This window comes from Aptenodytes patagonicus, chromosome 5 (genome assembly GCF_965638725.1).
Source record: "Aptenodytes patagonicus chromosome 5, bAptPat1.pri.cur, whole genome shotgun sequence".
In the NCBI taxonomy this organism is placed as follows: domain Eukaryota; kingdom Metazoa; phylum Chordata; class Aves; order Sphenisciformes; family Spheniscidae; genus Aptenodytes; species Aptenodytes patagonicus.
The window spans coordinates 74,261,226-74,284,340 of NC_134953.1; the positions used below are offsets into that span (position 1 = coordinate 74,261,226).

A 23,115-nucleotide genomic window follows, 5' to 3' on the forward strand; every position below is an offset into this window, starting at 1 on the left:
CCTACTTCAGATTTTTAAAGCTTCCAGGCTCCTTGTTGCCACTGGGAGTTGGGAACACATGGGCTTTTGAAAATCCCAGAGCCTGAAACATATTTAAGCACTGTTGCCTATTGCTTCCTCGGATCAAGACAACTAAACTCTTTGAAAGCACTGGGCTGCAGACAGTACCTATCTGACCTTCTAAACACTAATAAGCATTTGGTGCATGGCCTGCAAGCTTGAGGCCTCATCTGACCAAAGCTTAAATTATATCCGTTGATTTCCTCATGGAAGTGATGGTCCACTCCCGAACATGCCAAATTCATTTGTGTTAGGGCTATGGCCTGGAATGGCATTTTTTTCATAAGAATTAAAGGATCCTCATTTCTCCTGCTCTGAGTCAGAATTTAAATCTACAGGCCATTCCCAACACAGCTGAAACAGAAAATGAACACATTGAAGTGAAATTTTCAAAGAGACATTTGAATCCCCTCTCTCTGATGAAATCCCACCTATTGATCCAGTCAAACGACTGCAGTCTCCCTGGGTCCATCCTGCAAAGCCTCCTTGACCGGCTTATTACTGCAATTCTTCAGGTGCACTGTGACCATCTTTCAATAGAGGACAGGTGCCAGCTAATCAAGGGGAAAAATGAAAACTCCCAGAGATGAAATCCCAGTCCTGGTGAAAGCTATGGCAAAATTCCCATGGAAATCAGTGGCTACATGTATCTTAGGACATTACCTCAAGTCCGAATTGCCATTTGAATACTGACTTCCTGATTTATGCAGCGAGTTTGACATGGAATAAACTAATTTATTACCCTTTTCCCCAGTAGCTTGAGCATTGAAGGGGCTGGCTCACATGAGAGCCATTCCTCTAGGGGTGGTGTAGTGGGATCCAGCTGGCTTGGGTCAGACTCTCCATGCTTTGGGAGACTTTGTGGTTTCATGGCTCCCTTTGCTCCTTCCATACCCTCCACCACTTGCTCCTGTCATCCCACTACAAAAAAAAATTACCTGCTCTGGTCTGCAGGTAATAGCAGGAGCCCTGCTATTTCTGGACTGCTGCCTACAAGAACAACTTGGGGTGCTGAGGAAAACTGAAACCTTGTGAAAGAATAAAACTGGGTCCTTTGTGGAAAAATGTTTTGACTCTCGATTGGAAGGCTGCGGATCCAGACCAATTTTCCTAGCAAGGGGGAATAACTCTAATCTAAATACAAAAAGGAGTCTGTCATGGTGAGGCACAAAAGTATGGGGTTAGCTTGAGATTGGTCTTGATGAAGTATCATGCCGACAAGCCAGTAATGAGCTGAGGCCCCTGGTGGGGCTGCAACAAGCTGGGGCCACTTGTCTTGGCTAACTGAAGTCCAGATGCTGGCACCACTGCTGGAGGCAGGACACACATAGTCAAGCGGAGCAGGATTTCTGTCTTGATTTGCAAATAGAGTATCACAGTTCATATGCCTCGTGTGCGGGCACACGTGGCAGCGTGTGCTAATGCACATGCCTTGCCTTGGCTTTAAATGGTCTCTGACTATAAAAGTTAATAGCTTTGATGCAGCATTCCTAAAAGGAATTGTTTGTCAATTTTGCTATAAGTGTTTGAGCGCAACAGTCTTAATTCAATGTGTCAGATAAATCACATTGGCTTATATTTATGGTTTATCACTTCTATATTAGCACTAGAGATGTCTGGAGAGCAAACTAACTCTTCAGTTTGTGTTTTGCTTTGCTTTGTCTTTTTATCCATCTAAGCCTTGCCAGGCAAATCCATAACACTTCTATACCAGTGTCAAATCTGCTGGGGAATGGGTGGGGAGACACATCTGGAATGCACTGAGGTGGTATTTTTAATCAGTCACAGTTTATGTGACTTAAGGGGAGGACAGAGATTTGAAGATAGGCCAGAAGTGAAGACAAGTTCATGATGGATAGCTGAGGCCCATGCTACTGCATAGGTCAAGAAGAGCTGCACTGCCACACCCAGGGGAGCACTGGTGCCTGCTATTTCATCTGGCCCTTGGGCATATTTGGGATTCTTGAGCTGAGATTGGAAGAAGGATGAGCCTGGAACCTCAAATGACTAACAGAACCACAGAAAAGCAAAGAAACTTGTAGTGAATAAAGAAAAGGCCAGAATGCAAGCTATTTGTTCCAAGGTGAAAGGGACCAGATCATCTCAGGAATTCGGGTGCTTAAGTGTCTTTGTTTAGGATCCTGCCCGAAATGCCTTTGATGGCCTGGGCCAATATGGCCCAACCTACAGGTTGGTTACCAACTCTCCAGTAGCACCAAAACAAAGAGAAGAACCGGAGGTACCATCTTGGTAATTCTACTATCTGGTCATGACTGCTTCTTGAGATTGTTACATGCATGGGGCCAAAGTGGGTAGAAAACTGTTCGGGTTAATCTCAGTTGTTCCAAAACATGCTACCTGGTGATCTAGAATGGCTGCTGAAATGTTTGTGTTAGGCTCTTGCTTTTATAGTAGCGCTGTGCAATACAGAGAATGAACAGCTTTGTGGAGATAACGTTGGCTTCCCCCATGCGGGATGCTCCCTCCCCTTTCATTTTGGCCTTGGTAAGCGCACATCAAAGATTTTCCACTTCTCCTTTTTCAAAGGGAACCTCCACCCACCCACAAGTACCAAAAACTATTTCCTCTGGTCTTCACAAGCTGTTATGGGCTCAAACACCTTCCCTGCACTCTTTGGGAGAAGAAGCAGATAATACAGGGAGCGGTAGAGCTACACTGATTCTTGAGACTAACAGTAAAGCTACCCAGTTAAAGGACTTAGCGGGGGGGCTAGATTTGCTTGCAGAGTCCTGTGTGTCTTTTCTCGCGATCAAAGCAACTGTGAGAAATTGTGGTTTTCAATTCATTTTTACATATGGGAAAGAGGATGGCTTTGTGCAATGGCTGTTTAAAAATACTTCAAAAGAACTTGAATCAGTCTGTGGCTGCACTATATACAAATTAAAATAATTGATTTTTGGCAGCCTTTTAGGAGATCTATAAATTAAAGGGATCACATTTCTGATACATTTTGGGGGACTTTATTTTATGTTGACTTTCAGAATGCCCTCCCTCCCAGAGTTGGAAGTCAGCCACCAAACCAGAGAGAGTTTCTCACTTTCATTTGCTCTGCCTTCCTGTCATAGGAGTCACTGGGTCTCCTTCAGGAGCGCCCATGGTCACGGTGGGTCCTGGACCCACGCCAGCTCTGCACCCTTCCCTTTCATTTCTCCTTTGAGAACTTTACATAGAGAAATAGAAACTGCCACAAACCCAACAAGAACCACCCCTCTGGGGAGTTAGTTTCTCTCCCTTTTTCTCCATCGGTAGAAACTGATACCCTCACGCAGTTTGTGTTGCACCTGGGCTGTCCCCATTCTGTGCGCTGATGGCAATGGGTTCAGCTCTATCTGTGATGACCTAAAAATAGCATTCAATTAACATTGCATTTCAAGAATTGGAAAATTTCCCAGAAGTCCATTCTTTTTTTCTTTTTCTGTTTCATTACATTTTACAGTAATAATACACAAGCCTGTAGAAAACATGACGGGTAATGAAAAAATGTAATTAATATAAGCAGTGTAAAGCATTTTTTTTCCCTCTGTTGTCCTTGCAGAAAATTACTGCTTTAAACTGAGCAGGATGCGAAAATGCATAAAGCAAACAGTAATATGCTGTGGTTTGTAAATATCTTATGCAAAATAGTTAAGTCAACTGCTGTTTATTTTTCTTACTTTGTGTCACAAGCTCTTACTTTCTTTTGTTCGTTACTTTTTCCATTTGTTCTCTTTTAGAGGCTTGCTCTCTTTCATCTTAAGGAAGCCACTGGCTTAACTATATTTTTTTCTACTACAGCTAATTCAATCAAACATATAGGACAGGCTATTCCGCCTCTTACCATCTCCTCCCGTTTGCTGGCTCTGAAATGCAACATATACTGCAAAAGCGTAGTGAGCCAGGTCCTCACTATACTGAGGATCTGCTCTTCTTGTTTTGGGCTTAAAAAAAAAAAAAGGAAAGCACCCTTTTATCCTACAAACAAACAAGTAATTATCCCAAATCCTGCAATAGCTTTATGACAAACTGTAGCATTCCTGACTGTTACTGTAGGATTCTGCAGTGTTTTTACAAGGCTGCCCGGTCGCAGTTCTAGAATGGGCTGTGAGCAATACGCAGTCAGCATTAACTAGGATGGCATGGTATATGCCAGCTCTCCTTGGGATATTTCTCTCTGGCTATCTGTAGAACTTGTAATACCCAGCGATATCTGAAGGTCACAGCAGAGTTTCTGAGCTGAAATACAAAACAGCATTCCAAACACATCTTCTGTGGCCAGACAAGAAACTGCTTATGGTTTATTTTCCCTCCCCCCTCTCCGCAGCTGACATCCAGCATTAGTTATTGTTTATTTTTGTCTTGTTCCTGGTTCTAAAGGTTTCCCTTATGGCCCTGGTTTATGTGAACTTTCAGATATCACTCGGGGCTTCTCTGCCTCATCCCCTCTGATGTAGCCGGTTCCCCTGTGAAGGTAGGTTTCCCCAGCTGAAGATCTGTGCCTCTCTCCTGTGGCATTCTGTGCAGCCATTTGGAGTCCCAGATGTAGGAAATGAAATAATCCACGCTCATACAGTCATGAAAGTGCCCATCTGGCACACAGGAACATCACGCATTGGAAGCACACAAGCGTGAGCTCACTTTTGTTATGGCATTTCATAAACAGAGATGCAGCGAGCCAGCAAGTAAGGTCCTTTGGATAATAACAATCGTTTCCACCACACGTTGTGTTTAAAAAATAGGGAAAGAAAAAATCAAGACAAACTGGAAAGATTTACTCCGAGGCTTCTGAGGAGAAATTTCTACTTATAAATGTTTTTTCCCAGTGGCCTGCTGTACTTGCATCTCTCTGGCTCTCTCCCTCTCTCTATGTAGATGTAAGACAATGGTGACAGTTGAAATGTAGCCAGTTAACCCTTAGTTAGCTCTGAAAGCTCTTCTTCCTCACTGTTCAGTTAAAGAAAGGAAATATTAGATCATACTTACAAAAGTGAGCTCTATAAAAACAAATTGCATGTTACTGCTTTCTTATCACTACATAAAACTCACAGAAACAGTCTAATAAATGACCTCACCACTCAATTTTGAAGTATACAAATTAAAGACAGCAGCAGATAAGCCAAGAGAGATTAATGTACAGTGTGTGTGCCTGAATGTGTGTGTTTGCATGCCTCTATGAGGATATACCCATATGCTGTTGACATTCAACCTCTGGAATTATAATTAGGGGAAAAGGCAGATGTGTAAATTCATCTTTCTGGGCAGCGTATATATGTTGCACTAGTCCCTGATTAATTCAGGACTTGAACACTATTTACTCCAAGACACAAGGTTTCTGCTGAGATATGTTGGCTAATAAAGGGGTGGAATATGAGGAAACAATGAACAGCCCAAAATGATGGACTAAGTTCAATACCAGTAAGTAAAAAGCAAGGTTATTTATATTATTTTAGCTTTGTAAAGTAATTGAAAAAAGACACCCTAGGCATTTTGTTGGATGTCATTGCATGCTGTAAAGAAATCTTGGGATGTATTAAACTTCTCAACAACCCCCACCATTAGCCCTTCTGACAGTGCCGGATCTTCAGAGGGATTGCTCCTCAAAGGGGTGAGATTTTTAAGGTCAGGAAAGAGCAGAGAGAGGTGTCAGGTCTCCTGAACCATTGCTGGAAAACCGTGCCCGTTCCGAAGTGGGGGCCTGGGCCTGCCAGGGGCAGGGGCATGCCACTCCATGGTTTATGAACATTATAAATTATGGATAATAGTAAAAGAAAATAGTCTCTGCATTTTACATGAGCCATTTTTGTATTGTATTTGGCAAACAATATCTGGTCCGGTATATTTTAAATACTAAGTGCTAAGTTGGGAAAACAATGAGATGTTTGTAAATATGATAGACCATTACAATATACTGCTTCTCATTTGAAAAGTCATTTGTGCAAGAAATGATTATTGACCCATGATATGTAAATGATTGAAATGCAGAAATTAATATTTGGGTCAACTCATGTATTTTTCAACCATGAAATGAAAAGCTCGGTATTCACATTCCAATTCATACATGAAAGCATTACAGCACTATTACTTGGTTATTGTATTAATTTATTATTGTCTTAGTTAATGATATACACAGTTATATCTCTACTTTCAAATGAGGAAAAAGGTGTTGCTATGCCACAGTAATGTTTCAGCCCAGGAACGTCCCTTATTCTGGACTCTTCTTGTACTGGTGACAATAAACCAAATTCACAGCTGATGGAAGCAAATAAACAGCACTGCTTGCATTAAGGAGGTTTTGGCCCTAATATACCTTAAATGTTGCACAGGGAGGACTGGCTCCTGCATTGCAGCTCCTCTGTTCCCACTAGGCTTGATTCTCATCTCCTTCACGTGAGTTTTACACCAGTGTGGTGCTCCTTATTTACCACGATTAATCCAGAAATATAAATCAGCACAGGATCAGTGCATTTACTACTGTGAGGTGGTTGTCTTTTAGTCTCTTATTCTAAGGGGTTTTGTTTCTGCTCCCCCCTCCTCTTTCCCTGAGCCAGGGGGAAGTCAGTGGGAGCGTGGGGTTTCTAACGGCACTGGTGGGAGTGCACATTCATCCCGAGGGAGCCACAACAGGCCCCTCAGCCCAAGGACTTTCATTACACTGAATTTAGTGCTCATGAGACATGCCAGGTTGTTAGCCCCAGAGACTCAGGTGCTCTCTTTCTCCCCGGGAGGAGTGTCCCAAGACCTGGAGCAGCAGTTCAACCTTAGTCCATGCTACGCTCTGTCCTCGAGGCGGCGAGAAGGCAGCCCCGTGCCTCTGCGGTAAGGTACTTCACCAGCCACTCACTGCAAAGGTGCTTGGCTGAGGTTGTCAATAAGGGACAAGCTGTGCAAGCTAGACCTACAATATGGTTGGCTCTTGGGCTATTATCCATTACATTTCAATTCCATTGGCTACCAAGCTTAGTTGGATTGAGTCTGATTTAAGGTCAAACATCCAAATAATTAATTAGTATCCTATAAACTGTGTGCTCCATCTTAATGGCTTTTTATGCAAAAGTAAACAATGCCTCATTCTTTGTGCCACGGGGTATTGTATCACTTGATGGGTCTATCTCCTTAAAGAGATGTATAATTTAAATACAAATAAATGTATGAGTGAAACACATGTAGAATGATATTCGAGATAGACAAAAGAAGAGACGGGCAAAACAATTTTGATAATACCCAAAAGCAAAGCATCACAGCTAAATCAGGATTAACCCGTGAAGCATGATGTGTTTCATGAAATGACTTCGGTATAGTCTAAAAACTACAATGACTCAAATGAATTAAGCAGGACAGTATTGCATCAAGGTTGCTCTAGTGTTCATACCTGTTACATACATATTGGGTCATGCCTATGAAAATGGACCTGATTTTTTTTTTTTTAGTTAAAATTATATATAATTATATTTGCATGTATTTTATAGCTAAAACATTTTAAAAATTTATTTTGCATAAAACAGTTTTATATTTGAGATGATACAAGTTATTTTAAGCAGCTTTAAACAGCAATAGACCCAGCTCTACATGGCTTGCAAGATAAGGAAGTCCCAGTATAAGAGCATGTTTGGGTGGTGAAGAACAAATGTGGCTACCCCAGCACTAGAAAACTGTGGTGGAGATGGAGCAGAGGTAGTGGTGGTATTCAGTGATGTAGCCACTGCCCTCATGGTGTGATTTAGAAACTGCCCACACTGGCCAGCTCTATGGGAGGGGTGACACCCTCTTGGTCCTGCCCAATTAATCATCCTCTGGTGTTCTTAGCCTCTGGTGCAAAAGGCAGACCCAGATGACTAATTCTGGCAATAGAGGCCCTACTTGTCAATGAGACCTGCCCTTGATAGAGGCATGATTTGGTTTTAATTTTCTTGTGGTGCATTCATTTATTTGAGGCTAATGGCTGACATGAATCATAGTGTTAGGAGGGAGAAGCACAATTTGTACTAGCAGCCTAAAAAAGATGGCATGTCCACCAGGGATGGCAGGAACAGAAGGTGCAGTTTCTTGACGCTTTGACCACAGGGGAAGAGAAGGATTGGCAGAGCCTCTCCTCAAAACCCAGTGCCTTCCCCCTGCTCATTTGGAGGGCAGCATCGTCTGAGAGCACAGCCAGGGTGTAAGTGGAAGAACATGAGCTATTTTGCAATGGATTCATGTGGGAGTCTCAAACCGACAAGGTGATGATTACTGTGGCCCCAACCAAGCACAGCCTTTGTTTAACTTTACTAGTATGAGTAAGCTAATTGGCGTCACTGGGCCTGTATATGTGCTTAAAAGTTATGGCTGTGTTAAAATGCTTCGGTGGGTCAGGGAATAATGGGTGTTTAGCACCTTGCAGGACACAGCCCTGGGAGCAAGCCTTGCAGTGACCTTCTGCAAAGCAGGGGGTGTGCTCTGAGGGCCTGATTTTGCTCAGCCTGTGGTTGCACTGCCCCACGCACTCCACAGCCGCATAATGCTGGGGATTGTCTAAATCATGAAACAACATGTTGTACCAGGGCAGCCAAAACCAACAATAAAATTAGCAGGAGCCAGTCCAGCTGACTCTATGAGAAGCTGCAGAGTTTCAAAATTAATCTTAAATTTACCTCTAACCCTGAAAACAAAACTAATTGCAGAATGTAAGGCTCCCTGAACATGTTAGGGAACTTGATGGGAATACCTCAGAAAAAACACAAACACTTTAGATAAAGCCCCCATTTTAATTGTATCAATTCTGCCAATTAATGATAATGGAAGAGCAGTCCAATTAGCTAAATAGCTAATAGTTTTATCAAGCAGAGGCTGGCAATTTAAAGCAAACAAATTCTTTCTAATTTTATCCCCTTGCACACCAAGATGTTTAAAGGATAATGGGGGATCCAATAAAGGATATTGCTCAAATAGAGCTACATTTAAATCGCCTAATGGCTTTAAGAGTTTTACCCCAATTAACAAAGAAGAAACATGAACATTCAGTGACTTCCAGCATAATATCTAAAAATCTTCATTAAAAAAATAACATATTCTCCAACTAAGGGCAGAACGGAAAACATCACTGACTTTTCCCTTAAAACCACTGATTTCTCCCAAAACAAAGGCTTCTCTGTAACAGCAAAAGTATCAGAGAAAAAGGACTCTCCTGTCTAAGCCCCAGTATATAAATCATCTTCAAACTACGGTCATTAGTTTTAACATAACTGTGGATTTGAATAAAGGAGATTGACCTATCTAACATATTTAAGACCAAATCCTAATGTTACCTAAATCGGAAATAAGTTAAGGCTATTGAAGAGAATCAAAAGCCTTTTCAAAATCAATAGCCAGAACAAATTCCTCATGATCATAATTTTGAGGATAAAGAATCCATTAAAGTGATGTCTTTGATTGCTATTAATGAAGCAATCTGGAATAAATCCAGAGTGATCCATATGGATAATCTAATCTCTCATTTTCTCACATTTTACAGGGCTCAGATTTGGGGCCTGATTTATATGACAGTGATGGGCAAAAGGCTCCTTTCCTTTTGACACTGAGCTGCCCAGCCCGGACAGTGGATGGCACGGTCTCTAAAGGGAGCTTGCGGAGCAATGCACTTGATGCTCAGAGAAAGAAGAGCTCAAATAAATCAGCTTCCAGCCTCCACCACAGATCCCCAAATACCTCTCCTTCACTGCAGGTCTTGTGGAGGTCACTGTGGGCTGCAGAAACCACCAAAGTGCTACTAATTAACTGGCACAAACCTCCCTCCCTCATATCCCCCCCATCACTCAGAGGTGCTTGGCACTCTCACTGCTCTGCTAGGCTCAAGCAGACACAGGGATGTCACCCATGGGGCACAGGTGGCCTCCAGGAAAGCCCCAGGTAAAACCTTTGACTGGAGCTTAGATGATTTTTGAGGGGAGGTAGAAGGACTTTTTCTTCACTCTTAAGCTCCTGTTTCCCCAGTTAAACAGTAAGAGATTTAGGCTTCTCTCTCATTTTTTTGAAATAATGCCACAAACCCAGAGGCAATGCCCCCCCTTAGTCCTGGAGCCATGGCCAGGTCACCTCACCCCGGGGTGGGGTGGGTGCAGAAGGGGCCCTGCTCCTCCCTGTGCCCCCCCCCCCCCAGTGCCACCCCAGGAGCTTTGCTGCTCTCCTCCTCTGCCATATTCTTTCCAGACAGGAAAGAAATAGACCAATTTTATGGCCTCCAGATACATTCTAACCAGTCTCTTCACTCACTATCAGTCCCCCCCTCCCCTGCACGCCCCGCTGCCAGCCAGGCCACCTCCATGAGCCAGCCTGCCTTCCTCCCTCCCCTTGCCCCCGCATCTCTTCTTCTCCCACCTGGCTGTCACCTTCCCTGGTGCCTCGGTTTCTCCTTGCAAAGCTGACCACCCCTATTCTGGTTCCCTTGGAGTGGCTGAAAAAATCGCCACTCATCCCAGCAACAGATTTTTAAAACTGCAGCAGAAAACCATTAGTGCTAGAAAGGACTACATAGTTTCCATTTGTGACTTTGCTTTTTTGCTGCCTGTAGGGTAGGTGCCCACCTCCTTCACCTTCCCCTGAAGTCAGAATTGCCTGTGGTCTGGAAACTGTCACATCCTGCAAAATGCTCCTGGCCCCATGCCACAACGCCAGGACTTGGCCCCCAGTCTCTGAGCAACACTGTTTCACCGAGAATTCAATGAAGTACTTGTGTTACGTAAACCTGGTAGGAATCGATTTTTATTTGAAACCAAATTTTAGGTTTCAAGCAAGAAGAAAAAAGTTAGACAACAGGTCAATATGCTTTGTACGGGTATCACACTAGGTCAGAAAGATTCTGAACTTTCACCTTTATTATCACCCTAAATTATCTTTGAGTCAAATTCAATTTCCAGGTGTAACAGTTCCTTTTCCTTCTAATCTACTGACTGCACACTGAAGGGGAAAGCTCAGGGGTTTGGTTTTTTTTATATATTTTTATCCAAAGCAGATGCAAAAAGGTGTTTAGAAGGCTGATCTATATATAAGGAATAGTTACTAACAGAACCATCTGCCTCTCCAACAGCTGAAATTATATATAAAAGCTTTCACTCTGACTTCACAACCAACTGATAGTGTCCTGTTGCTCCCACCCCTCCAACTCTTTTCTGCATTTAGTTGCCACTAAAACCTATGCAACTCTGAGCTGGCTTCTGCTACAAGTGCTGCTTCGATCATGTCAGCCAACTCAATGGATCCGTGTCTCAGAGGTGCCTCTTTGTAAAAGGGTGCCTTTGGGTGACCAGGGTCAATATAAATTGCTGCTTTTCCGTATGACAGTGCAATTAGGATAGAAGCTGTCTCCTTTCTACCGTTACTAAAAATGATGTAAACACAAAAACCTAAGACCAAGCACACTAGGTTGAACAAAAATCCTACTATTCCAATATTCTATGTCTGTTAATTACCAATAGTGGATGTTCAGAAGTGGAAGTGTAAGAACAGGTCAAAGGCTGTAATTTTGCTGGTGTTACGTACCCTCCCAGCAATCTGTGGCTTAGGCAATCTTGTCCAGACCTGCTGGTAGCTGGTGGGGTCGCCAAAATCTTCAAGCTAGACTGGAGGCCAGTTGACAATTCTTGAGAATATATAGAGATTGCTGTTATCATTTTAGGGTACAAATAATTTTTTCCCTACTTTTTAGAGGTCTGAAATGATACCTGCAACTCATCTAAATGGATCACATTTGTTCTTCATTGCCCACAGCACTGAGTAGTTTTCCTCAAATCCTTTAATGGGCTTGAATCTGAGCGGTAGAAAGCAGACACTTTACCACAAGCTTTCTGGAGCTTGTGCAGACACAGTAGCTCTGGAAACACCTCTGAAATGTTAAGAGGATTGTTAGGCAATTGGGAGAATTCAAGGAACCTGAACCAGCACTGGCAACGTCAACGTTCTCTGCTGGTGATGAGAGAGAATAACTATTCACTACCAACATTTGCCCTTGCAGATGGGTGTTTCTAAGAGCAAAAATGCTAAGCCCTGGCATTTGTAGGATGGTTTGGAGATTGTGGAGCAGGCTCCAAGAAGCTTGTCAGTCCCAACACAGCCCAGCCAGGTGACAATCTACAATGACCACAGGTCAGCTCCTATGTAAGCTAGACATCTCATCTAATTTAAGAGGTATCCTTAGACAAATATTTGGCAGATTCAGTAGGGAAATTTGACCTGGAAAGTGAAGCGTCTTTCACCTGTATAGAGGCAGTGCCTAAGATGGAAGGAGCAGGGAATGGGGCAGGGGTATAGGAGCATTTGGGGTGGAGTGATTCAGCCTGCTGAGCCTGCCTGTCATGGCCCTGACATAGAAGAACTCTTCCACCATGAAGTAAAGCTAGCAAAAGCAAGAGGTTTTCTTTGCAGCCAGCCAGGGTAAAAGAAGGGACAGATGAAGTTTTCTTCCTAATGTTATTAAGAGTCTCTACCGACAACACTAATGGGCAACATAGCAAATCACAGTCACAGCATTTTCTTTAGACACCTCTATAACTAGTAAGCTCAGGGACACAGACTGAAAAATACAAATGCAGTTACGAATTCCATTAGCTTTTCTGAAACCAAAGGAAATTTACCATGAGAAGAGAACAAATTCTGCTCCTAGTTACAGTGATGTAATCCCAGGAAAGCTGACAGAGTACTCAGGTACGGGAAGAATCTGCTCCAAGCTCCTGGAATGCATGTTAGGCTGTGCTGAACAGATATAACTATCTCACTACATTGAGTAAGAGCAAGAGAGAGAGAGAGAGAGACTTTTTATGATGTTCTATCCATTAAAAAGAAACCTGAACACAGAGCTTATTTTTATAAATAAATGTTACCTGAAGAATAGTTGCACACGCTCATTTGCATAGGATTTGGTATACATCTGTGCTCTTCAATAGATTATTCCAAACCTTGAGTATTTCATATAATTAATGTCAATATGCTTGGCTTATTTGTTATAAAAGAAAAGCATTTCTAATTAGCCTTTTTGACGTGTAAAACTTCAGTATTTCTCCCTAGTGTTTTCCAAATCAGGTTCCTTTCACACTCCTGCACAGAGAGAGAGTGTGAGGCTTATGCACCACTTAAGTCTTATTCTGAAGATATTTTAAATTGCATGTACATGATAACTAGGCCTTGACCTGGCCCTCGACATGGGTGAGGTTCACCTACTTATGAGCAATGTCAGAAGTCCACATAGTATAAACTGGCCTTGTGACAAGTCAAACATTCCAATTTCCTGTTAAATTCAACCAACACTTTGCATATTTCCATTTATTATAGTGACATATACAATCTACTTTTCAACCAAAGCAAACCTTATTTGCCTTCACTGAACCTCTGGAGAGTCTTTGGGAAGAACAAAACCTTCACAGCAGTGACATTCGGAGGGTTATCACAACACGCCAGGGACACAAGTAAATGTCAAGCAGTAGAATAGAGTACAACTGTGGTGAGCTGCCCAGATGTAGCAATAAAGAAGGTCAAGGTGAGCACTTTTTTGTACCAGTCAACCCTGCAGAAAGGCCAGACAAATTAAGAAGTTTTTGCCAAGCCAAAGGATTGGTCCTATCAGCGGCAAGTAACAGGAGGGTGGAAAGTTGAGTGTACAGACTCCTGTCTCTTACCACTTACCCCTCTTTTTCTTGGGAGAAACTCAACACTGAATTTACATTTAAGTAAAACCACAGTACAAGACTGACCAGATGCCTGTTGGAGGCAATGGAAATATTTTCCCTTTACTTTGGGTCTTGGATTAAGCTCTAAATGAGATCAGAGCTAGACCTGATCTGTGGAGATACAGGAAAAGAAATTGTGCTTCTTTCCAAAGAAATTGGACAAGCAAAGTGCTTTATTGAGTGCTGAAATAAGATGTGAGATTCCATGACAAGCTCAGGTTGTTTTTCTTTCCCATGTAGCTCTCATTTAACACAAAGAAGCTTGTTTTCCATATCATGGGGCCCTTGATCCTGAGCAATATAGTATCTTCCCTAGAAGCATGAAGGCCCTGCTTTATAACCTTGGCAAGAGAGTGTACATCAGCCTTATTGGTTGATTAGTTAATTCAAACAAGAATAGCAAATTCCTAAAACTTTGGCCAAATTGACATCTCTCTGGCTGCTCCAATGAGCCAATATTGTTGTGGAAACCTGGAAGCAGTAGTCAAGTCTTTGATGATTTATTTAGTAGGAGTCATCTAGTAGCTAATTGTCTGCAATTTTTAACCTCATTCATGTGCACTGCTGATTCTTCTTCCAGCATCTGCAGTTTTCTCCTTAAGCTTTCTTACATGTCTGTATGTAACATTTCCAGACGGCAGTTCAACTTTATCACAAATATTTTTATGAACTTGCCAAACCACATCCAAGATCTTCAGACTCAAAAGTAAAAGATAAAATCATCCTCAGAGGGCACCTCACCCTTCTCCACCCAGGCACATGAAAAAATCCCAGCTTTAGGCTCCGATATTTTACATTTATAATGAGTCACAGCTTAGGGTTTTTTTTGTGTGTGTGTTGGAATTTTCACCTTTCCATTCTTCTCCTGGATTTTTCACCTTGGATCCATATCAAAAGAGAGAAAATACTGGTGAGCCATGTAAAAGAACCATCGACTTTTTCTGTCTGTACTGCAGATCTTACCATCTCTGTAGTGCTGGCCCCAGTGAAGTGTATGCCTGTCAGACACTGCAGATGTACCATAGGAAGAATGAGTGATGACTAGGCAGGGAGGTTTTGGCCAGGAGTGCAGAAGACTTTTGTACCATATTGGCAGTAAGTCTTAGCAGAGATCAGAGTTAACTGAAATGCTCAAGACATTTGATGGCTGTAACCTAGATCTTCCTGGGTAAGTTCAAAGAAGAATCTGATTCACTGTGTGTTTCTGTTTCCACCATGGTTTAAGGATGGTCCTGATGTCTGTTAAGTCATAAAAGTATAACAGTTCTAGTCAGATTTCTGGTTAATCTCATGTGTTTCTTTATGAGATAGAAAGTTCTTCCTGTTCATTTTCTGCATTCAGTAATTCTGGTGCATGATTCAGCAATTGTCACATGTCTGTTTTGGGGTGGCTTCATGCCACGAGTGGATAAGGGCTCTATGCCTGGTTTGTGTCTCCTATTTGTATGTTTATGAAGAAGCCTGGGTTCCTTTGGGAGATGGAAGATACTCTATTTGGGCAATATTATCACCATCATCTGCTATGATCCATGCCTGTGGGAAGATATTTTTAAAAAGAATAAGTTATATTTTGCTAATGTAGCCATTGTTTAAATGTAAAATATAATTAGAGTACCCACCCAGGGTGTATGTTTTTGTATATTCTATAATACTACGTCTAGATGAGTGTTGGCATTCTACCTACGTACTTAACCACACCCAGGAATGCTGGTATTACACAATTACACACATCCTGTTGACTAATTACATAATAATTAGTATTTTTAATATTCAAAGATGCACTCAAATCGGTTATGCAAGATTTTATGTCACTGCAAATTAAAAACAAAACATAACAAATATATGTAGTGAACAACGCTGTTCAGATAGCTTACTGAGCATGGACTTATCTTCCAGCAGGCAGCACGTAATACTTCATACTTTATACATTTTAAACACATGTTTGGCAGACTTTCCCTCCCCCACTGTTACTTTGGGTTACACCTGCTTTATAAAACTGTTAAAGTAATTTCGTATTCAACACAGTTAGAATTTCTGTAGTCTGCCTACTTCTGAGTTATGATCACTTATCATGACCAGAGATAATTTTTGGCTGAAAAAGCACTGTGACGTGCCTGGGGAAGGAAGATTGTTCTTTACAATGGCAATTCTGGAAGGAATCTGGAAAATGCACTGTAAGTTAGCAATTACCTACAAAAATATCCCAAATACTGTTGTTTTAAGAAAGCGCTACTGATGAGCCTGAGCCACTTGGATTTGGAACAGATTTTCCACAAGCTTGAGTGGAGCGTCTTGGTCTGGGCTCTTGGTTCCGATGATGGAGATGAGAGGCCAGACGCAAAGTCTGGCTCACCATTTGGATTTGGGGGCTTTAAGATCAGAGACTTTTTGTTGCAACCATGTCTTACATGTACTTAAAAAATTGTTTATGTAACGTGACTTCTAAACTTGTTGTTAATCTTAATTCAGTCAAAATTCACAGAAGAAGGCACAGAGTCCAAGCCCTGGGTCTTGCCCAGGGCATAGTTTTATTAGCTGCTATGCACCAAATGGATTGTATATGAAGTCTCAATGGTGTTTCTGGACTGCCATTGTTAGTTTCCCTGGAGTCCCCAGTTGTGCACATAGACATTTATGATGGAAAAGATGGAAAATATGGACTGTGTTCCCACCTCCAACTATGTCTTTGCTGGGCAACAGTAAAGAGAAACAAACATTTTGCACATAATTTTTTTTCTCTTCATGAATTTGGTTTTTAGCTTTTCATTTACTGTGGTGGCCAGTGATTTTTCAAGGCCTTGAGAAGAAATCACTGCCCGGGAGTTTCTTATTAGACTGTTTCTCTTTTCATGGGGCAAGAGGTTACAGTGCAAGACCAGCTTCTTTATTGAAGAGCAACTTTTCGCTGCCCTGGTAAGTTAAAAATTGGCATTTCAGTCTAAACATTTGCCCCTGAGAGGCAGTTATTTTTTAGCAAACCAACACCTCCATGAAAGCAAACTGAGGCTGTTTGGAAGGAGCAGGATGTGAGACTGCTGAAGTAAACAATACTGCTCAGTTCAGGGACACATGCATGGTAGTTTCACACTTGCCCCCTCCCCAGAGCCTCAGCAACCCCTTTACCCCAAATACCAGCAATAAAGTCAGTCCAGTACTGCCCTTCTCTGCATTTGGAAGACACTTAAAAAGAGGCCAGCCTTTTGAATTTGTAACCGGGCCTTCTGTACTTCTAAAGGCTCTTCTTTTATGTTCACTGCTTTCTTACCTGGTGTGCTTCGCCCATGACTCTGGCAGACAAGAAATTTCTGAGGACAGGGGAACCATCCTCACCTGTATACCTTGGTCACCACTGGCGAGAACGCAGCAACCTGATTTCACATTGAGAACCAGTGTTTCTTCTGAGAGCAGTTGCTTGAGAAACTGTTCTTCAAACGTGAAGCCCCAGTTGACATGATTGGTCAAATCCCTCTTTTCCCTTCTTTTCTGAAGAAAAACAAAGCTGCAATGAACTTATGCACTTTGCTGTGTTCACCCAACAGAAATGCTGTGGCTTATTTGCATATATGATGAACAGTATTTCACTATTGAAAATAATCCAAAACAAAAAATTGCACCTGGCCAACAACGCAAGACCAACTTTCTTCCTGATGTGATTTTAAATGGCTGAGATATTAAAACACTGAAAAACGGGGTTTATAATGGAAATACTGACAGACTATTAACTATAGAGACACTGCTCTAATAAATGGAATAGCCTGTCGTAATCTCTAGTTCATAAATATGCAAATACAAGGCAGAGGATTTGCTCCAAAGGATGTCTCTATAATTTTAACTGACCTTTACTGATACTGAATGAGCCTGTTGCTTCTGGGTTTTGAGCATTAAATAGAAAGTACAGGGAATCCTGTCTCTGCATTCAAGGCCCACTCCGGCTCCCATCAGCGCCAATGGCAAAATCCTCACTACCTTCAGCAGGAAAAAATCTGGCCCCAGAACATCTAGAATGTGAGATGTCTGGCATTAAACGGAACTCTTGACTGCACTCGATTTTAATTCTGTTCTCATCTGTGTTATTTATTATTATATTAATTCTTCTGTTTGGGAGAAATTAAGCACACATTTGCCCCATGTGTCAATGAGCTTGACCTGCCAAAAGGCACTCACTTGTTCAGTGATAAACAGGCCATCAACACAATGATATAAATGTGGAATTTTAGCCAGTTTCCTGTTCTGGACCAAATGGAGGTAAATCCACTGACTTAATATTTAATAACCTAAATGTAATTTCTTTTTTGTGCCTCGCATTGCACAGTAAAGAATTGGATGGCTAGCAGTTTTGCAGATTCCCAATCCCTAATTATTTTAAGCTATTCATCCTGGTATCTGTCCATTGATGCTCAGCCAAATTGCCAGCAGGGGAGAGATCTGTCCAATCCAGGAGCTAAATGAGTCACTGAGAGTCAATCTGTTTTTTTCCCTTGCTGCTGGGATTTCCTTGGGTCCTGGCCTCTCTCTGCTCCAATCACACACACACAGCTCCAGGCGTGGGTCCTCTTTGGCTTCAGCTGCCTCCTGTCTCCCCATGTCTGCTCTGCTCATCACAGCTGTTGATGGGTTCTCGCCGGCTGGCCACAGAAGACCAATACTTCCATCACACTGCTCTTACAGCTCTTGCTCTGAAGGAAAATGAAGACATCTTGGCCTTGTTGAATTTGCTGCTGAAGTAATACATCAGGTATCTAGATGGAAAGCAAACCACATGAATAAAATGTGTCATCTGGGTTAGATACTAATTTATTTGCCTTAAGTTCTGGGAACAATATTTGCACTTTTTCCAGAGAACTCTGTTAAGTTCCATAGAAACTGAATACTAATATGATTTCTGCAGCATGGAAAACAAATATGAAACAGAGAAAAAAATAGACTCATCAGAAATATTAGCTTCTCAGTATTAAAATATCTGACAATGCTGCAAATACAATTTATAAACAGGAACATTTAGAGCCTAACTATTCACTAAAAAGCAAATTCCTTGCTTCCTCCCTTTTAGGGTCAGGATTCAATTACACAAAAATATGCAGCAGACTTAAGGACTGCATGTAAGATTAAGATAACTGGTATTTCATGGTAAATGATTAAATTAGCTGACACAGTTTTATCCTGAACTTTGCCATTAAAACTGACATTTTTGTGCCACGCACATTGTAGGCTGCTGGTAATCTAAACTGCCTTTCTTCTTTCAAAGACTTTAAATAGCTGAAGAACTCTTGTTCTTTACTCTATTTGCAAATGTGTGGAAAATATATCTACATTATAACAAGATGAACTAAGCACAGGATTTTTTTTTTCCCCTCATCTATCATACAAATACCTTAAGAAAACAGCAAGGAAGTTCCAAATGCCCAGATACAGCTCTGCAACATGCACTTTAATCATGTCATTTATGTGACTCCACAGAGATGAGAACATGCTGTCCTCCTCACGGTGAGTAAAAATAGAGAAATGACAGAAGCCTCTTACTAAAAGTTGAATTATTCCTAGTATACAATTCTAAACCACTCTATGTTTATTCCTCTTCCTTTCAGGCTTGCTTTTTTATGATGGCAGGGAGTTATAGGAATAATTTTGATAGAAAGCAGAGTTAGGACTGGATGGATGAAATGTTGTCAGAGCTGGTGATTGTAGTGACTTCCCTTCAGTTGAGCTAGCTGGGAAGGAGCAACTCAACTCCTCTGTGAAGATGCTTGGCCTTCAAAGCAAAGTGCATTGCACACAGCAAAGGCAAGGCTAGTCTGATCAGACACTTGAACTATGGGAGAAGCGTATCGTCTGACTATTACACTGAGAGACCGCCAGAGCTGGGTGGGAAGAAAAGCCACAGAAGCACTGCAGAAATGAAGAAAGGTGGCAGGACGTGCAGACAGTTCATCCCTACGAGAGGCCAAGGGTGAGCATAAGGAATGGGCTCTGGCTGAAAGAGGTCTTACAGGCAATGGGATAAAATTCTTCTATTCTTCTAGTTGTTTGACTCGTCCTGTGGTCAGAAAAACACATCTTTGTCCTTTTTTTGTAAATACAAAGAGTTACATAAAAGTAGTATGTGACTCTCACTAACAGTTTCTCCTCATAATTATAATAACCTAGAATATCTCAAATTTTTACCTAGCCATGAACTTCAAAAGAAGTAGCTCTAACAATTCAAAAGCACAGGGACTTGCAGTACTGGTCCAAAACAGTGGTCCAGCATATCACCAGTTTTTCAGAGCCAGGAGCCTTACACACTTGTGAAAATGATGCAATAGGAGTGACAATCATTATTGTAGAATAATTTACCTGAATGGGACACAATTCCCCACTCACAGGCTCTGAAAGTTGAAGCTTTATGAAGAAGTCATGCATGCATCATATTATACTTCTTTCTGTACACTGGCACAAAGATTAAAAAAGTCTCCAAACATTGACTATACAATTTGGAGGGGTAAAACCATGTCTCTGTACTTCAGCTTTTAGTAACCAAGGTCTCTGTGGACACAGGTAGTGGAAGATCAACAGACACCAAAGAAATTGTGGGGTTTATTCCAGCAGAGAATTTAGCCCCTTATTCTTAGTGCAGACTTATCAGAGGTGTGTGCATAACAGGAATGCTATGGCAAAGTTTCTGGATTCCTTGTTAGCCATAAACAGTTGAGCAAGACTTTGGACTCTTTTTCACATCTTGGATCTTCTATCAGTTCTAATAAAGAAGAAGACATGCAGCTTTTTACACAGCACCTTCCCCAGGAGTTAAAAACTGCAGTTATACAACACTCACACAGTCACACCACTATCATCAAAGGATGACTTTCAGTGAAAAGAAATGTTTACGAAGACAGTTTCATTGTTTAAGAACTCATGCAACTGCTGAACAATGAAACTCAATCTGATTGTCAAAAAATCAAACCTGTATGACCATCTCACAAACTGTTATTCAATTAAAACTTCTCAGCTCTCCTACATAATTTCTTGGCTTTTATATATTGTGCAAAAGATATAGCTACTTTTACTTCTCTTTGTACGTTTTAAACTTTGAAAACCTTTCACAGCAGAGATTATATGAATCATCTCGCTTTTCCTATTCCAAAATGTTTCACTGATCATTCATTATTAACTGAGTAAAATGAAGATAGCTATGATAAATTTTGATCCATCTCAAAGTATCAGAAAGGATATGAAAACATCTTGTTCATAGTACTAACTTTTAGATGACATATGAAGGTACAACCCCAGCTTTTTCACTGTCACATACAATAAGGCTCTTAATAACCCAATCACTTATTATTACATTTTTTCCCATTCCTAGGCACTAATAGTTTCAGCCTGGTCTGTCATTTAGCAGAAACGCATTCAAACAATATAACCATGAAGGGACTGGATGTTGGTGACAGGAAGCCTGTCGACGTCAGAGGCTGTCATTAGGATCCTAACTAATGTCTATGTTTTTTTCTAATTAATGTATGTTCTCTAAACAGTTCTACATACATGTCTTGATGTGAATGTTCTGGAAAGAGAATAAGAAGTCTGTGGCCGCTCTTAGATCTGGGAGTGACGTTTTTTACATCTCGGTAACTGGTGCTCTTTTACTAAATATACTGCAATGTAACTGTACGCAAAACTTGAAAATACCACGAGAAAACAATCCTTTTCAAGTGGCTCAACACAGGAATGAAACACAACCTAGAGAGGAACCACACTAATCCAGAAAAAAGAAGGAACTGGCTCATTTTAGTGAGTCAAGATCCTGGATACATCTTGCTGCTTATCATTTGGCTATCCAGACAGAAGGACTAGACTGAAGTTAGCGGGGCTATTTGAGATGTACTCCACAACTGGATAAATTTGGAAAAAGCCGTTATACTATTTTACTCATTAACCTCTTAAAATGTTTTCAGTTTCACTACAGCCCCCCTCAGCTGGGGTTCTCCAGGGTTGGAGAGGGTCAGGCCTATGTGTAAGGGAAGCAGACGGGGACAGAAGTTGCGCAAAGCTGGTCGTGGACTTAATAAGGGCTTGATTCTGTACCAATGAAATCATCGGGAGTTTGGCTCATGTTTGCAATGGGAGGTGGATCAACGCTTTATGCCAGCTGTTCCCTGCTGGGTAGGGATAATCCCTTTGAAACAAAATATTTAACTTGTTCTCACTCTGTTGTTGTAAGAAGGCTTTCCATGATAATGCTTTCATGAGAATTAAAAGGTGTGTCCCATTTTTTCTTCCAAATACCCCCCATTCCTGTAGTATATATGTGCCAATCCAAAAAAAAAAAAAAAGAGAAACCTGCTGTTAACCATGTGGGTTTACAAAAAATGCCACAGCAATGAGTTACAGGGTGGATCATCTGTTTGTTCTGCTGGCCATGACAGCACTTCTCCTTGCAGTTTCCTCAGCCAGAAGATGCAGCAAGGAGGCATGTTAATTCAAACAGCTACAACTGAGGTGGGATCCCATAGGCAGAAGTAAAATAGCTGAGGTCCTTGCAGGCAAATGAGAAGATGATAGAAAAAATAAACTGCCAACAGTCATGAAAGGAGTCATGAAGAACAGAGTGTGGGAATGGTGTCAGAGAGACAGGAGCTAAGGGAGGACAGTATTAGCAATAAAATCAGGTATGTGTGTCCTGCAGTCTGGATCCGAATACAGCATTTAGTCTCAGCTGCTGTTTCTGTGTTTTGTTTTTATGTTTTACAGGGGAAACGAGGTTCTGAAACATGGCTGATGCTGCCCAGGTTGCTCTGTAGATCAGCAGCACACTGTGGCTACTTCTAGCCCCTGCATGTGCTAGTCAAGTTCAAAAACGGTGTGAAGGTTGGGCCCATTTACCCCAGCTTTCAGTTTGGTTCACTCCCTCTCGCCCCTCTGCCTGAGATCCATTTGGCTAACAGACCCGGAACATAAAGTCTGCTAAGTTTTATAAAGCAATTATTTAATTTAAAAAGTCTCTTTCATTGCGTTCTAATGAGATTTCCATAAAATACAGAGTCCTATACGTCCTCCTGGGAACTTGTGTTTACTCCATAAACCATGACACTTTTTGAAAAGCTCTAGAAGACTTCAAGAGAGGAAACTTCCAGAGACAGAGTTGTTTGGTCTGGCAACCGAGAACTGAGTTTTCCATAGAGTTACGTCCTCCAGAAGCAGAAAACATATGGAATCGTTTGAGCTTAAGAGACTGTGACATTTTTATAGAATGAAAGGAGGAACTGAGAGATACAATGACAGAGCCGGGAGCTGCATCTGGCTGGCTGTTCCACAGAGCATTCTCCTTATAGATTTTTATGGCTCTCCTAGCCCTAATATTAAACACTTGACCTTTTTGTCAAATACTATTTTA

The 23,115-nt window shown here is 41.5% G+C and overlaps 1 long non-coding RNA gene across 1 annotated transcript; it reads left to right on the plus strand.

Moving 5' to 3' along the window:
* The first annotated feature begins 18,966 nt into the window (after nt 1–18,966).
* On the plus strand, nt 18,967–22,783 carry LOC143160525 (uncharacterized). The gene is made up of 3 exons (XR_012995393.1): nt 18,967–19,232; nt 21,257–21,349; nt 22,473–22,783. It is a non-coding gene; the product is annotated as an uncharacterized LOC143160525 (long non-coding RNA).
* The last annotated feature ends 332 nt before the right edge of the window (nt 22,784–23,115 follow it).